The sequence below is a fragment of the Pseudorasbora parva genome, chromosome 19 (genome assembly GCF_024679245.1).
Source record: "Pseudorasbora parva isolate DD20220531a chromosome 19, ASM2467924v1, whole genome shotgun sequence".
Taxonomy (NCBI): domain Eukaryota; kingdom Metazoa; phylum Chordata; class Actinopteri; order Cypriniformes; family Gobionidae; genus Pseudorasbora; species Pseudorasbora parva.
Genome location: NC_090190.1, coordinates 10,056,203 through 10,071,082, shown reverse-complemented (window position 1 = coordinate 10,071,082; position 14,880 = coordinate 10,056,203). Strand labels below are relative to the sequence as shown.

General features: G+C 37.2%; 1 protein-coding gene across 2 annotated transcripts in view; it reads right to left on the bottom strand.

Annotated features, from left to right (window-relative positions):
* col8a2 (collagen, type VIII, alpha 2) overlaps positions 1–14,479 on the bottom strand; it is a 157,892-nt gene extending 143,413 nt beyond the window's left edge. The window contains exons 1-2 of one of the 2 annotated variants that reach the window (XM_067426245.1): positions 14,302–14,479; positions 13,583–13,774 (exon numbers count right to left, since the gene is read on the bottom strand). The gene's annotated coding sequence lies outside the window, so the exon portion shown is untranslated. The remainder of the gene's footprint in view (positions 1–13,582; positions 13,775–14,301) is intronic. The other variant, XM_067426244.1, reaches the window with a different exon arrangement.
* Positions 14,480–14,880: the final 401 nt, after the last annotated feature.

The window sequence follows — 14,880 nt, the reverse complement described above, 5'->3', positions numbered from 1 at the left end:
CTCGAAATGCATCTAGGGCATTGTTGTTATCGCACTATAACAAATGTTTTGAACAAGTGTGATTTACAAATGGCCCTTACAGACCCATTTTGAGTTCAATGTGTCAGAAGACCTGACATATTAATACTTCATACTCAGATATTCAAGGAACTTGCCACTATTTATTACAATAGCAAGAATCAGTTCCAAGACACTATAGTCAATAAGCCTTTAAATGTATATTTCACCCTAAATTGAGTCTTACTTACCTCAACATACTTACTGACATAATTTACTTACCTCTCATGTCAACCCCTCAAAAATGTGTATGACTTTCTTCTGTAGAACATAAAAGAAATTTTGAGAAATGTCTCCTTTTTTTGTCCATAACGGAAGTCAATGGTCACCAAAACTGTTTGGTGGCCAAAATTCTTCCAAAGAATATAATAACAATAACGATAATGATAATTATAATTATGGTAAATGGACTGCATTTATATAGTGCTTTCAACAGACCCATTGCCACCAAAGCACTTTACATATTGCCTCACTTTCACCCATTCATTCACACACAGGCAGCTGGGGTTAGGTGTCTTGCTCATGGACAGCTCGACACTTGGTCAGGTGGGAAAGTGGATGGAACCACCAACCTTCTGGTTTTCCAGCTACATGAACCACTGAGCTACTGCCACCACTATATAACATTTTAAGAATCATTCCAGGGCTTGACATGAAAACCTACCTGATGGCCAGCGTGATTTTTTTTCCGAGCCGATGAACAATAAAACACTGACAATCATAATCCAGACGACTTTTAAAAGCATGAGGGCAAATGATATAACTAGTGGGGTGGCCCCGAATGTTTTGTCAAAAGCCCCGAATCTTTTAGTTAAACAAAAAAACAAAAAAAGTTTTACATTTTGTTTAATTTCCTCTCAGACTTTCAGACTGGAGCGGCAAAAAATGAAACAAAAGCTCTATTACCGTGTGTGTGGCGGTCGGCAATGCATCGCACATCACTCAGCTTGTTTTCCAATGCCAACTGCCAATAAACACTAACAAAGTAGAATATACATCTTCTTCTTCGTCGTTGTCATCAGGGATTGGCGGACTTTTGTATTTCACCAGCGCCGTAGTTAACTATAGTTAAAATGGGCACTACACATTTTTTAAAAGGAACACTAAACCTCACCGGCCAGAGAGATTCTGCGTCAGACGAAAGTGTAACAGGTTTTTGAATCCGCTATTGTAACACTTGAGTTACATGACTGTATTGCTGGCTAGCTAGAGTTAACGTTAGGTTTTACTTATTAAGGCAAGACACGACAGGTGAAAACAGTCAATTTTGAGATTTTGGGCCAGTTTACTCCCTTAACATGTAAGCTTTCATGTAAAAAAAAAAAAGAGGCAACATTACACATTTAAGGTGGTTATTTCATTATATTTTGTCACCGTGCGCCTTTAGATTTCTACCTGAAATCATCCAAAGTTATTCTAACGCGAGCTCCCCTGCCGTCTCCATTCACAGAAACATGTCATGCCTGGTATCATTATAAAGCTCTCAGTCTCACAAACAGCGCTGTCTAATCCAAATATGGGCATTTCCTTTGTAGAACTAACCGTGAAAGTTTGCAGCCGAAAACAACATCTGATTGGTCATGGATTCTGATATAGCAAATTTGTCAGCTAAGCACAAAGTAAACCAAACTGAACTCTAAAGATTATTAATGATGTTTACACCAAATTCCAATTTTACCTATGCAGGCTAATAGGGCTGTGTATTGCCAAGAATCTGGCGATACAATACGTATCACGATACAGGGGTTACGATACGATATATTGCAATATATTGTGATATTGTAAGAGAGGCAATATATTGCGATATTTCTTTTTGTGTGTTTTTGTTTTTTATAATTTAAAAGAATAAAGAACACAACCATAAGCCTAAAACACGAGCCAAAGTATTTTATTTAATTAATACAGTATCATTTATAACACTAATCATATGCAATGTGCAATCTAAATTAAGGGAAATGTAAAGTCACTGCGGGATTCTTTGTGTATATGTTTTAAAGGTTCACAGTATAGCAGTGGCTATTTAACAACAGAAAGTGCAGTCCATTTCATGACTGAATGACTGTTTGTTTTATATTTAACACAGTAGCCCCGATCACAGAATGTGTTTTTGCAGCGAGAAGCCTTTTTTGAATGGATTTCGGTTGGCAGAGAGCGTTATGCGCGCTGCTTATGCGCCCTGGGCGCCTCGCGTTTTTGAAGGAGCGCTCCGAGCGCATGAAGTTGAAAAAAAAGTCAACTCTGAGCGGAAAAGCGCGCAACATCATCGCGGCGGGCCTTCCGTTGTGTTGACCGTTACATTGATTTGACTGACAGTACAGGTGAGTCGGGGGTTGCCTAGAAACATTAAAGCGCACTGTTTTCGAACCTGAAAAACGCGTTCTGTGTGATCGGACCCTAAAGCTGTTTTCTATAAAGCAGTCTATTGTATAAAGTGCTGTTTCAAGTAACGTTACTGAGCTGCAGAGCTGGTGCATCCATATCCACATTGCTATTATCTTTCGTTCTCCTGCCACCGCTGTCAGTTTTGGTGCGTGTTTATTTTGTTACTGAGAGGAAAGCGTGCAGGACATTCTATCGAAACGCGTTTCAGCAGCGCGGGTGACGTCAGGATGTTAAGCGAGCTCTCTGTTTCAATGTGTTTCCCGAGTATTAGATTATAACTTGGCCTATTTTGCAAACAAAATGATTCTTGTCGATTTCCTTAGTGGCTTCTTTATAGCTGAAGCCAACATGAGTCCACACTTCAGCTCTGTATACTGCAAGAGCGGAATAATTCTATCGTCTTGAGAGCTGGGTTTGCTAATGTAAACACTAGCACTTTCACCTTGCGCTTCTCCGGCTCCGAGTCAGTTATACGTTCTGAGATAACACTGCCATCTAGCGGTTGGGTGTTATACAGTCTGTGGTTTAAACCGAACACAAAGCCACGAATCTTGGATGTAAATAAATAAATATATAAATATCGATACAGCGTTTTTGAGAATCGATACAATATCGCCAAACATAATATCGCGATATTCACGTGTATCGATATTTTCTTACACCCCTACAGGCTAACTTAAAAATAGTCAGATAATGGTTGCCTTTTTTATTTGCCAGGGGTGAAAATTAGTCATCCTTAACATTTTTGGTGTTTTGGATTCACAGCTGGAGAACAGTTAAATACAAAACACTACTAATGTAGGCTCTACTGGGTGATTTTTTTTTTTTTTTTCTGAGTAACTTATAATTTTCCCAGATAGTATATAGATTTTAAGGCATTATATTATCTCAAACAGCCTGAAAAATAGTGCATTTAGCTGATGTAAATGGGAAAAAAAATCTTCCCGGGGGAGTAAGCCCCCGGACCCCCCTAGGTTTGGGCTAAGCCCCGAATGTTTACATCGTCTGGCTCCGCCCCTGCTCTCCAGACAGCTACTCAACTGACACTTGACATTTTTTTCAAAAAGTGATCGTAAAACGAATTAATATTAATTGAAAGGTTTATTCCCAATGTTCACAGAAACACAATTGCTTTATATGATGAACAGATTTAATTTAGGCTTTTATTCACATTTTAACATTGATCAGCCATAATCAGAATCTTAACCGAACCTGCTTGACACACGAGAACAAACCTCGATGGTTCTTGCAAAAGCAAAAACATCCTGCATAACATGCGAGAATGAACCTCCCTCATGGCTTCCATTTACCATAACTAATGTGTGTATTGATGAATGCTTAAATTTGAATAATAGCCTAAATTTAATCTGTTCATCATATAAAGCGATCGTGTCTTTTCAGAAAACATGGACTAAACCGCTCAATTCATATGGGTTAGTTTAAGGATCTCTTTATTAACTGTCAAAAGTGGTGGTTGCGTAGCTATACAAAAAGCTTTCCGATTTAATTAAAAAGATCTTAATTTCTGTTCCTAAGCTGAACGAAAGTCTTACGGGGTGAAGTAATTAATGACAGAATTTTCATTTTTGGGTGAACTATCCCTTTACATGAACAATCTAATCAATCAAAGATAGATTTTGGCACCCTAACAACTTTCTAAATATTAGGAAAGCAGCTTAATATGAAAGTTATTAATTTATCAGAATGAATAATATTTTTTTGCAGCAAATACATTTTTATTTTTACCATATGTAACACTGATGACATAATGATAAACAGACTCCATTTAATCAAATAATCGAGCGCTTAGTTAATTATCCAAAAAAACCAAACTTGCCTAAGTCCACAAAATTATTTTGCTGGCTGCAGTTCCTCAGAATCATTACCTGGCAAATTATATCAGGTTATTTACAATCTCATCCTCTGTAGTTGCCCAGTGGATCATTTAGACCAATGCGATTACCCCTAAACCCCCAAAACTATAGGAAGCTCTTTTGCGTTCTGATTTCCAACCTTACTGAATTTCATAGCTTTCAGTTGAGAAGGAAGCAGACACATAACTCTAAACTCTCTCCTAAAATAACAGCTGTCGTTTTCTCATGGGCCGATCTGAGTCAGGCACACCATAAGCTAAGTGAATGAATTCAGGTAGGGAAGGTATTTTAGCAAAGCCGGCCAGATGCATGCCTTATCGTGAATAAAAGCATCAATGGGAGTTCACCAATTACAGTCATCAATCCAACAGCAGCGACCTGATGACATCCTACAGTTAATGCTCATGCGTACTCTGCCTAAGTAAGCTACTGAATCCATTTTCCCCCACAAATGAATAGTCTGTTGCTTATAATTATTGTGCTCCTTTCCATATACAGAAATACAAATCAAGGGGAAAAAAGAAAACATAAAAACAAAGACAGCACTTTCAAGGAGATGAATCTGACTCGTTTTCCAAGTGTGTATTTGGGAAAGTGTAATACATCACCAGAAAGTGAGATTAAATAAGAAGAAAACTCTACACTTAATATGTTTTTGCTGTTTGTACGAGCCCACCGCCACTTCATGTCATTACATTACATTTAGTTCTTTCTTACACAGCAGACACCATAATGTTTATTAAATCCACATGCTTAATCCTGAGGCAACAGTCCTCTGCGAAATCAAAATAATGTTTATAATGAATGTTCAACAATAGCCAAACTATACTCACAGGCCACTAAGTAATAAATGGACGATATATCAACAATATGCTCTCTCTAGACACATTCACTGACAATTTGATGTATTGAGCTGTAAATCATGGAAGTTTAAACTGTGCCTTTATGGTACACTTTAAGTGCATTTTCAGACAAGGAGACCACTGGTACATGTATATCTGAATTAATGGCGTAAGGTCTACTGCTCAATATATATCTAGATGTACACATTAGGATTTACATGAAATACCTGCATTACCAAAGACTGAAGGAATGTAACTTTTCCACTGTCCTGCTTTACAGCTCACACAACGTGGAATGAATTATGAAATAAAACTAAGACATGTTAAGTATGAAGCTGGCCCCAGAGCATGGTAAAAAATCCACTAGTGCCTTGGTGACTGCATGGCTTGATTTTAATTACAGTGCAGGGAGCTGCTTTTGAAAACACTCCAATATTTTGTTATAAGGTCTGTGGTCAAATAGAGTTTTTCTTCCCATATTCTAATGAGGTTTAAATGAAAAGACAAGCCATTAATGACAATTCCACCCAGCTCTAATTTCAGTTACAGCTTGGCTAAATTTGACAGTAACAGACATTGTTTAAAAGTGACATGTTCTACCAGAAGTTGCAATGAGCCATTTGTGGAAAATAGTGATAATTGAAATGTTATTTTTAAGAAATATCTCATCTTAAAAATTCTGTCAATTGTATTATGAAATTCGAACAATTGTTGTGGCAAGAAAGGCAAAGCCAGCATGAAATTAAAGTTGCGGTAGTCTTTTCTTCCCTTTTGAGATGTATAGCGAGTGAAACAACAAATAAAAGGAAAATAAGGGTGGGACTTGGTTTGGTCCATTAATAACTGATAGAATGGTTGTGGTTTGCTAATCTCATGTGAGTGACAGGATGTCCCTCCGTAATGCCGGGAAACGTCTTCAGAGAAGAGAAGAGATGAAAGTTATTTTGATTAATAAAATTCATGAGGGAACATCATTTTTAAATAAACTGTTCAAAAGAAATACTGCAATATTCAATAAAAAAAGAATTGTCAATTTTGATTACATGGCGACTTTAAACTTAATCTTACCGCTCCACACCATCTGACTGCCGTGAATGATGTTACATCAAGTATTTACATCTTTATTTGTGGTTTCATTCGTTTTTACATTAATTTGCAGTATGCCGGTAACCTGCCTCCATCTTATACTATACAGCGAAGAACAGTAGAAGAATTATCCAAATTACTTTTGAAGACTACCACCTTGCAGTTTATATACAGGTAATAATTATATTTAAAAAAAAAACATTTTTTGCATTATCCAAATTATCGTTGTGAATGCTTACAGTTGCCAGTAATTTACCCTTTAGTGACTTATGTCCTGAGTGCACAAGTGTTTATTCATTTGAGAAAAGCTGTACAGCACACGTAATAGGTGTATTTTAAAGAAGGGTACATGATGGGTAAACCCATCCTGATCTACCGGCGATTTGATTTTACTCCGCAACAAACCTGGCTTATCCACCTGGCACGCTATTGGCCGGTTTAACATGATGACGGATAGAGAAGTGAATAGAAGTGGTTGTTGCCCGTTGATCACGTCTCTTGTGGTCTGATTGGTTGAAGGACTATCCAATTGCGTACTTGTTTATCACTCCTCTTGTGCAGTAGAAAATACAGAGCAGACTCCTCAGACCAATGTTCAATATTAAACTGAGCTTGGTCTGGTGATGATAGCCAGACAATATCTCCAGATAAAAACACAGGAGAAAAGAAACAGACACGAGCGATCTTATATGTAAGCAGATGCATATGAAAAATAATGTGATCATCAGCAATAAACAGCATATAAATCAAAATGGCTTAATGTTACAGAGTGAAAATTCGACGCAGGATGTTGTTAGGGCTGTGCAAGCTTTGGGGTGTTGATGGGCTTGATCTGCCCCATCTGTGTTTTGCACATTGAACTGAATCTAATACAGACGTAGTCTTTGACAAAAAAAAAAAAATTCTCCCTTTTTTTTCATACTACAAAGTATTCTGGGGGCCATGGCATTTTTGTAAAAATGGCCAAAAACGCTGGTGGTGGCTGGCAAATTGTTTTTTTCAAAAGTTCATTTTTTTTTTAAATGCTGGCATGGAAAGACTTAATGTAAAGCATCCTTGTTGTAAAGTATTCATTTCTTTAAACTCCAAGACCATTTTTTGGGATTTCCGCCTGGATTTGGCCAACCCAAATTGAAAAACTTCCCATACCAGTGCTCTAAGTTCAGAATTGTGGTGTCATTTTACAGGAAACCCTGAAGTTACATAAAACAATGCTAAAAGTGATAAACATGTAAGTATATGTTGTGGTGCTTTTTTTAAATAATAAATTCATTTTTGAAAGTGTGTAACTCAGGCCCTGTGTGCTCTAGGACCCTGCAGACAGTTTGGGCTATTTCCACTAAATTCTAGAAAATAGTGGAAAAAAGAAGTTTGTCTGTATCATGTTGTATGTCAGATTTATTCAAATGGGTCTGAAAGGATGACACCCCCCCCCCCCCCCGACCCTGCTATCCCCCCTCCATCACCATATACAGTGATATAAATGCAATATTCCAGTGTCATTAAATCATTAATTATATATGCTGGAAACAGTCCAAACTGTCTGCAGGGTCCTAGAGCACACAGGGCCTGAGTTACACACTTTCAAAAAAACATATACTTACATGTTTATCACTTTTAGCAGTGTTTTATGTAACTTTAAAGGGTTTCTTGTAAAATGACACCAACATTTTGAACTTAGACCACTGTATGTGTGTATGGGAGGGTTTTCAATTTGGGTAGGCCAAATCCAGGTGGAAATGGCACCAGAGTAATTTAGTGTAAATACATTACTTTGTGTAAAACAAATGAAGAAAGTAGAGACTCTAAGCTTTCAAATGGTACCACATATGACATCATAGCTCCTCCACAGACATTTAAAATTGAAAGTATATACATGACGATGTAATTCCCTACCCTGTACAGGGTCCATGGAGTTTAAGTGGTTTAAAAAAAAAAGAAGGTCTTACTGACTTTTGGACGGTGTATTAGCAGTATATTATAAATGCATTATTTTTTACATAAAACCTTCAAATGAAAACAAAATAAGTGGCATTGCCTATAACAAAAAAAATCTGCGATTCTGCAGCTAATAAAAGGAGAAGTCTGTCTTACAAGCTGCATCATTCATGTTTCAGTAAAATCAGCCCATAGCTCTCTGGAGTGAACATCTGGAAGAGTGTCTCCATCTATGTGTTCCAGCAAGTGTGTCCATTTTTGATTTCCACGTCACACTGAAGATATTTTCATTCATAAGAGTAATACTGTTTACACAGACGCAGCGGTAATTGCGTTCATATGCGACTCGTGGGAGACGTGTACAGTGTGTTTCCACATGTTTGACATCTAATACCGCACACTAATTAATTGGATGATCCCTTTCACAGATCCTGCTTTCAACATTTGAATGTACAGGCATGCCTGAGAAATTCCTTTGCATTGCAGCCCCCGACCCCCCCAAATTGTTTACATCTGTGAACATGGGCTTTGTGCAATCCATTCTTTTATCCCCTCATTTTCACAATAATTTGCTTTTATATGACACTTTATACATTGACTCTTAGTCAGAGACTCACATTTAAGCTTTTAGGTCTTCTCTAAACACTAAATAACAGTGTATTTATGAAACCGTGTCCAGGTCATCAAGTACAGGACGAAATTGTGGCTCTCTCAGCAAATACCTGACATGAAATAATTCATAATTTGAATTCTGGGTTGAAATTGCACTAGAAATATTTGTATAAAAGACTACAATCACTGTGAATTATCTCTGACATGTTTGCACATTTGCAAATGTGAGCTTTATGAAGCCAACAATCAAATCACAATGCATTATTTGTGTGTGAGAGAGAAATAAAGGGATAGAATAAGACTAAAATGAAAAAAAGTAGGAAAGGGTAGGATGGGCTAGGAGGGCTTTTGTTGGTGGAAGGCATGCAGAAAGTATGTGGTTTTCTCAAGGACAAGTTAGACAGGGCAGGCCACCTCACAGAGGGAAGCTGGAGTCTCCATGGTACCATGTGGAAAAAGGGAGGGAAAAAATCCAGGCCAGAATGAAAAGAGGTAACCCTAGCCGCTGAGGTGGCCTGATAGAAGTCAGGGGCCAGGGTATGGCTCCCCCTTTTCCCCATCCACACCCACTTTGTGTTGTGTTGAGTGCAAGGAAGAAACTCCTCTGCTTAGAGCCAAGATAAGCAAATATAATGGTGCCACACATTAGGTTACTGTAAGGAAGGAGAAGGGAGTAAGCGAGAAAGTGAAAGAGAGAGTGTGTCTTAGTTCTATCAGTAGTCCAATCAGCTCCTCCTTTTCTTGACATTTAAGAATAGGGAGCCATGTGATAAGGAGATCTTTCTCAAGCTGAACTAGCACCAGAAAGTGGCAGCTGAAACCACAGTGTCAAGGCCTTACCAGGCTAAAGAACTGCCAACAAATAAATCTGCTTTTTAACCAAATAAATAAATTTTAATATTGAACATATTATATATATATATATATATATATATATATATATATATATATATATATATATATATATATATATATATATATATATATATATATATATACCTTGCATATTGTACTAATGCACAGTCATGTAGGGACAGGAAAGGGTCATCCCCAAACTGTTCCCACAAGAAAGTTCCTTTAATTGTCCAAAATGTCGTGGTATGCTGAAGCATTAAGAGTACCTTTCACTGGAACTAAAGGGCCAAGCCCGACCCCTGAAAACCAACCCCATACCATAATCCCCCCTCCACCAAACTTGTTGGCACTCGACACAATACAGTCAGGCAAGTACCGTTCTCATGGCAACCACCAAACCCAGACTCGTCCATCTGATTGCCAGACAGAGAAGCGTGATTCGTCATTCCAAAGAACACGTCTCTACTGCTCTAGAATCATGTGTAAATCAGTGGCGGCATGATTTACACCACTGCATCCGACGCTTTGCATTGCATTTAGTGATGTAAGGCTTGGAAGCAGCTGCTCGCCATGAACACCTATTCCATGAAGCTCTCTACACACTGTTCTTGAGCTAATCTGAAGGCCACACAAAATTTGGAGGTCTTTCGCTATTGAGTCTAAATTGAAAAATTTCTAGTGACTAATCACATCTAAATTTTTAAGTTGGCCAAACTGAATTTTAAATGTGTAATTCAAATTGAAATGTGAATTAAATTGCATCAATTCACAGAAATTCAATTTGGCCAAATGAAATTTTCACTAGAAATCAGTCACTAGAAAATGATCAATTGTAAACTGTAAAAATTCTGTAAAATTTATTTTACAGTGTGTGCACTGTGCACCTAAGCATGCACTGACCCCGCTCTGTGATTTTACATAGCCTACCATTTTGTGATACCATACTGAGTTGCTGTTGTTCCTATTTGCTTCCACTTTGTTATCTATCTGTTGACAGTTAAGAACAGAATATTTAGCAGTGAGGAAATTTTACAAATGGTCTTATTGCACAGGTAGGAATCTATCACGGTACCACATTTGAATTCACCGAGCTCCTGAGAGTGACCCATTCTTTCACACATGTTTGTAGAAGCGTCTGCATGCCTAGGTTCTTGGTTTTATGGGTGTCCCAATATTCTTGGCAATACCGTGTATATATGTCCAAAATTTTTGTTACTGACATGTTGCTATTTATCATTGAAAGACAAAAAGAAGAAGTCTAGTGGTAAATTTACATCTAATCTTCACATGTGTGCATTTAGTTAAATTATAAAGAACTCACAGGTTCACATCTGTGGCACACAGACTAGCTACTTCTATGGAAATGTATATCTGTGTCAGCCAAATGTTAAGAGTGACAAAAGGCCATAAAGGCAAACTAGGTTGAAATAATAGATGTAAATAATAGACTGCATCCTGTTGAGGAAATGCATCCTCAAACTAGCATCATTATCTGAACCGAGGTCAGAGAGTGAGAGGCGACAATGCACTCCTGGTCCAGGATGAGCTGCTAATATTTACTCTGAGCACAAATGGGTTTTCCTGCACACTTCCTTTCTCATGACGTCAACATGAATTTACATGAACACAAAAAGACAACAGCTGAATCTGTTTTTACTCATATTTTAATTAATAGCATTCTAACAAAAAAATCTAAGCAGTTTAGAAAGACGGTCTGTTATTCTGTCCAACATCAAGACATGCAAAGCTAAATGAACAAAACCACATAGGCATGCAAGTAAAAATCCCTTTGGCAAGTAAATCAAGCCGCCTGACTAGTGAAATAATGCATACTTATGACTGATTGAAATGAAAGAGATTATAATATTTTTATGGCATGTACATTTTCTCAATTTATCACCACTAGCAGGTGTAACCAATTCATGTATGTGTTCTATCAAACCATCTCTGTCTACAAAATTATATGAATGACTATATGACATCAACTGCACCCATATATCAAGTCAATATAAAAATAAATGAAGAACGACCCCATATTCACAGTAACTTACATATTTTTTACAATGCCAGACAACCTTGCATTTAGACATTCAACTGCAACCTGATATGTACAACGAGACTATTTGAGCAAAATATATTCCAGGCCAATTAGGCCTCTATTGTAAGTGGCAAAAAGTTTGGAAGTGTCTGCTAAATGCATAAATTGAATATAAATTATGCTAAACAATCAATTCTGACTACTAAAGGCAATGTCTGGACTAAAACAAGAGGAGGGAACATCTATGTTTCATTACTTCTTAAAAAAAGAAGCCCATTTTGGTTAGTAGATGAACCAAAACACTTCATCAATCAATCGACAGAATCTCTGTCTTATATTTCAAAACAGGAAATGAGTTAATCGTTCCCCTATTTACCATCTAAATATCATCTTTCTTGGGATACTCAGTTGTATTCCTAAAATGATCTAATGTAGAAATTTAAGAACTGTTTGTATGTTTGACTGGCATTACATCTGACCATTTGTTACTGCAGCAATATAGCGCCTGGTAGGGCTTTCTGGAGAAAAGCAGTTGGAGAACATTTATCAAAACCTTGTTTCCAACAGGGTTATGTAACTTCACACATTCTGCCCAGCATCGCTACAAAGGCTCCCTCAGGCCTCCGTAACATGTGCAACTACACTACACACAGACATAAAATACTAAAAGGAAACGAATACTACATTTCAGCCCTGTATTTAGTAGGGAAAGATGGTTGCCACTGGCAATATATTTCCTCTTTCCTGTTTTCATCACCCTATTCAAATCAAAAATATGCACGTGAGAATAAGGGTTTTAATGAAGGAAAATGGCCTAAGAAAGGTTAATCCGCCTTTTTTTGTTAACGGGATGGAATCTCCTGCTATATTGGCTGAGTATCTGCCAAATGCGCCTATGGAATGGGAGAATGCATCTACGGCTTTCCTGTGGTTTCTCTTCATCTGCAAGTCATAATTAGACCCCGATAGGGTCTCGGCGCCTTGCCCTCTCTTTCCACTGCCAAGCAAACGGGAAGGCAAAACATTCCCCCTCTTATTTTGCCATGTCCATCTTGTTCTTACCGGTGCAGTTAATATTTACTGAGCATAGCAGCAGAAGTCACACTCAAAATTTCCAAATGGAAACAAGAGTGGTAATTTTTCACAGACATACTGTCTTTGAGCAGTGAAGTCATTCTAGCCAAGATCAACTTCGCATTCAGATTCAAATTTACAAAAAAATATCACAATCCATGTGGTTGAGTAATCAAGAATTAGGTCTGGTCGGGTTAAAGAGTAATCTGTTGCGGTTTCATCAACGTAGCAGGAAATAAACAAAGATTAAAAAATGAAGGAAACATCTTTTCCATGAGCGCTTACATTGGGAGACCCAATATGTATATTAAAAGCCATGGTTAGGAAATAACACATGAACTCAAAGCAGCATGTTTCATTTCTGTAAAAAGGACAAAGTGAAGCTTGGAAGTCTTTCTGTTTTCCCTAAGAAAATCTTAACAGCCTGCCTTTCTGCCAAAGACATTGATAACCATTGTTCACCGATTCTGTATGACAGCTTTGTTTGCCCTCACTCATCTAAATTAGGATAATAGAAGGCAATTATTGCAGGCCAGTGACCGTTTAATGTCAGTATCTTTGTCCAACAATAATTGCCCATCAAATTACCACGGGCTGGTATTTGTTAAGTACACAAGGTCATGGCACAGTCTGTCACAAGTGAAATTGAGTCCCTATCTGTCCACAGACTCTTTTCAGGTAACACAGCCCATAGAGGACCTCACAATTTTGCAAAACACTGTAATAATACACAATCAGGTGTTTTAAAGATACAAAGGTCAATTCAGGCACCCAAAAAGACAATTATGCATCAAAGAAATGACAGGAAAAGGAAGCTAACTTACTTCCTAAGTTCAGGAAAGACTTGTGAACTCCACCCATCCTTTCCTGTGTGTCATGGGCTGTTGGTGCAGCTGCCAGTAGTGAAGATCCAGATGAAAGATGCAGCCATCTGTCCTGGAAAATAGGTGGGGTTTTGTCCATATTTTAAGCAATACCTATAGGTTATTATACCGTGGCATTTCTGATGAACAGCACTGGAAGTTTAAATACATAAAAAAAGAAAGATTAGCCAACAACAATAAAAGTAATTATTTTACTTAGACCACAAATAATTTTTCTGCAGTTTCCCAAAGGGATTTTAATTGATCTCCACTTACAAAAACTAACCAGGTTTTATTGTTGTAACATTATAGTAACAGTAACCATGTTTTTGTTGTTGTTTTGGCTAATTGATTACCATTCGTTTAACCAGTTTTACCACAAATAACATGGTTAAACTATGGTAGAAAAAAAATCATGGTTAATTTGTGGTTACCATGGTTTAACTATAATACCTTTTTTATTTTATTTTATTTTTAGTAAAGCCACGGTTAAATTTCGTAAGAAAATTGTAGGGTAGATTGATCTACGATCAATTTAGGATTACAATACTTCTGGGCAAAGCAGCCCAGGTGATCTCGAGGCAATATGATTTTGACAACATTAAACATCAAATTTCTACAGTCATAAAGAAGCTAACATTAGAATAATGACACTTAATGTCCACACTTGTCACACTTACCTTTATTTATCGAAATTTCACGGGTGAAACATTTCGTGCGTGAGGACAAAAAATAATTCCTTGCAAATTTCGGTTGTTCGTCAAGCTAATTCAATGCATTTTCCAACAGAAAGCTACTAGTTACGTTGTCTCAGATTTTTCTGTTTGCAGAGAAACACACTGAACATTCTGAATCATTCAGCGTTTGAGTGAATCATTTGAGTAGCCTAAATGATTCAGTGAACCACTCATATTCACATGTTCCCTTTCTGAATGAATCAGTGTTTTTGAACGAATCAGTTGAGTGAATTATTCAGTTGCTGAATTCAGAACTGCATATAGCACACTACTTTTAATATTTTTGCCATAGAAAGATATGGTACAAGTAGCAAGAGTATTATGCTAGTATGTGGTTGCGAATTGAGGAACTTCACATTCTAAAACAAATCAATATTTTTGATTGAATTCTTTAAATAAATAGTTCACTCACTTATATACACAGCCGATTGTCGCCATCTATTGTAGGCTATGTATTGTACTATATGTAAACATATTATTGTGAAATGTAATATTATTGTTGCTGAATTTTTGCTTTGTCAC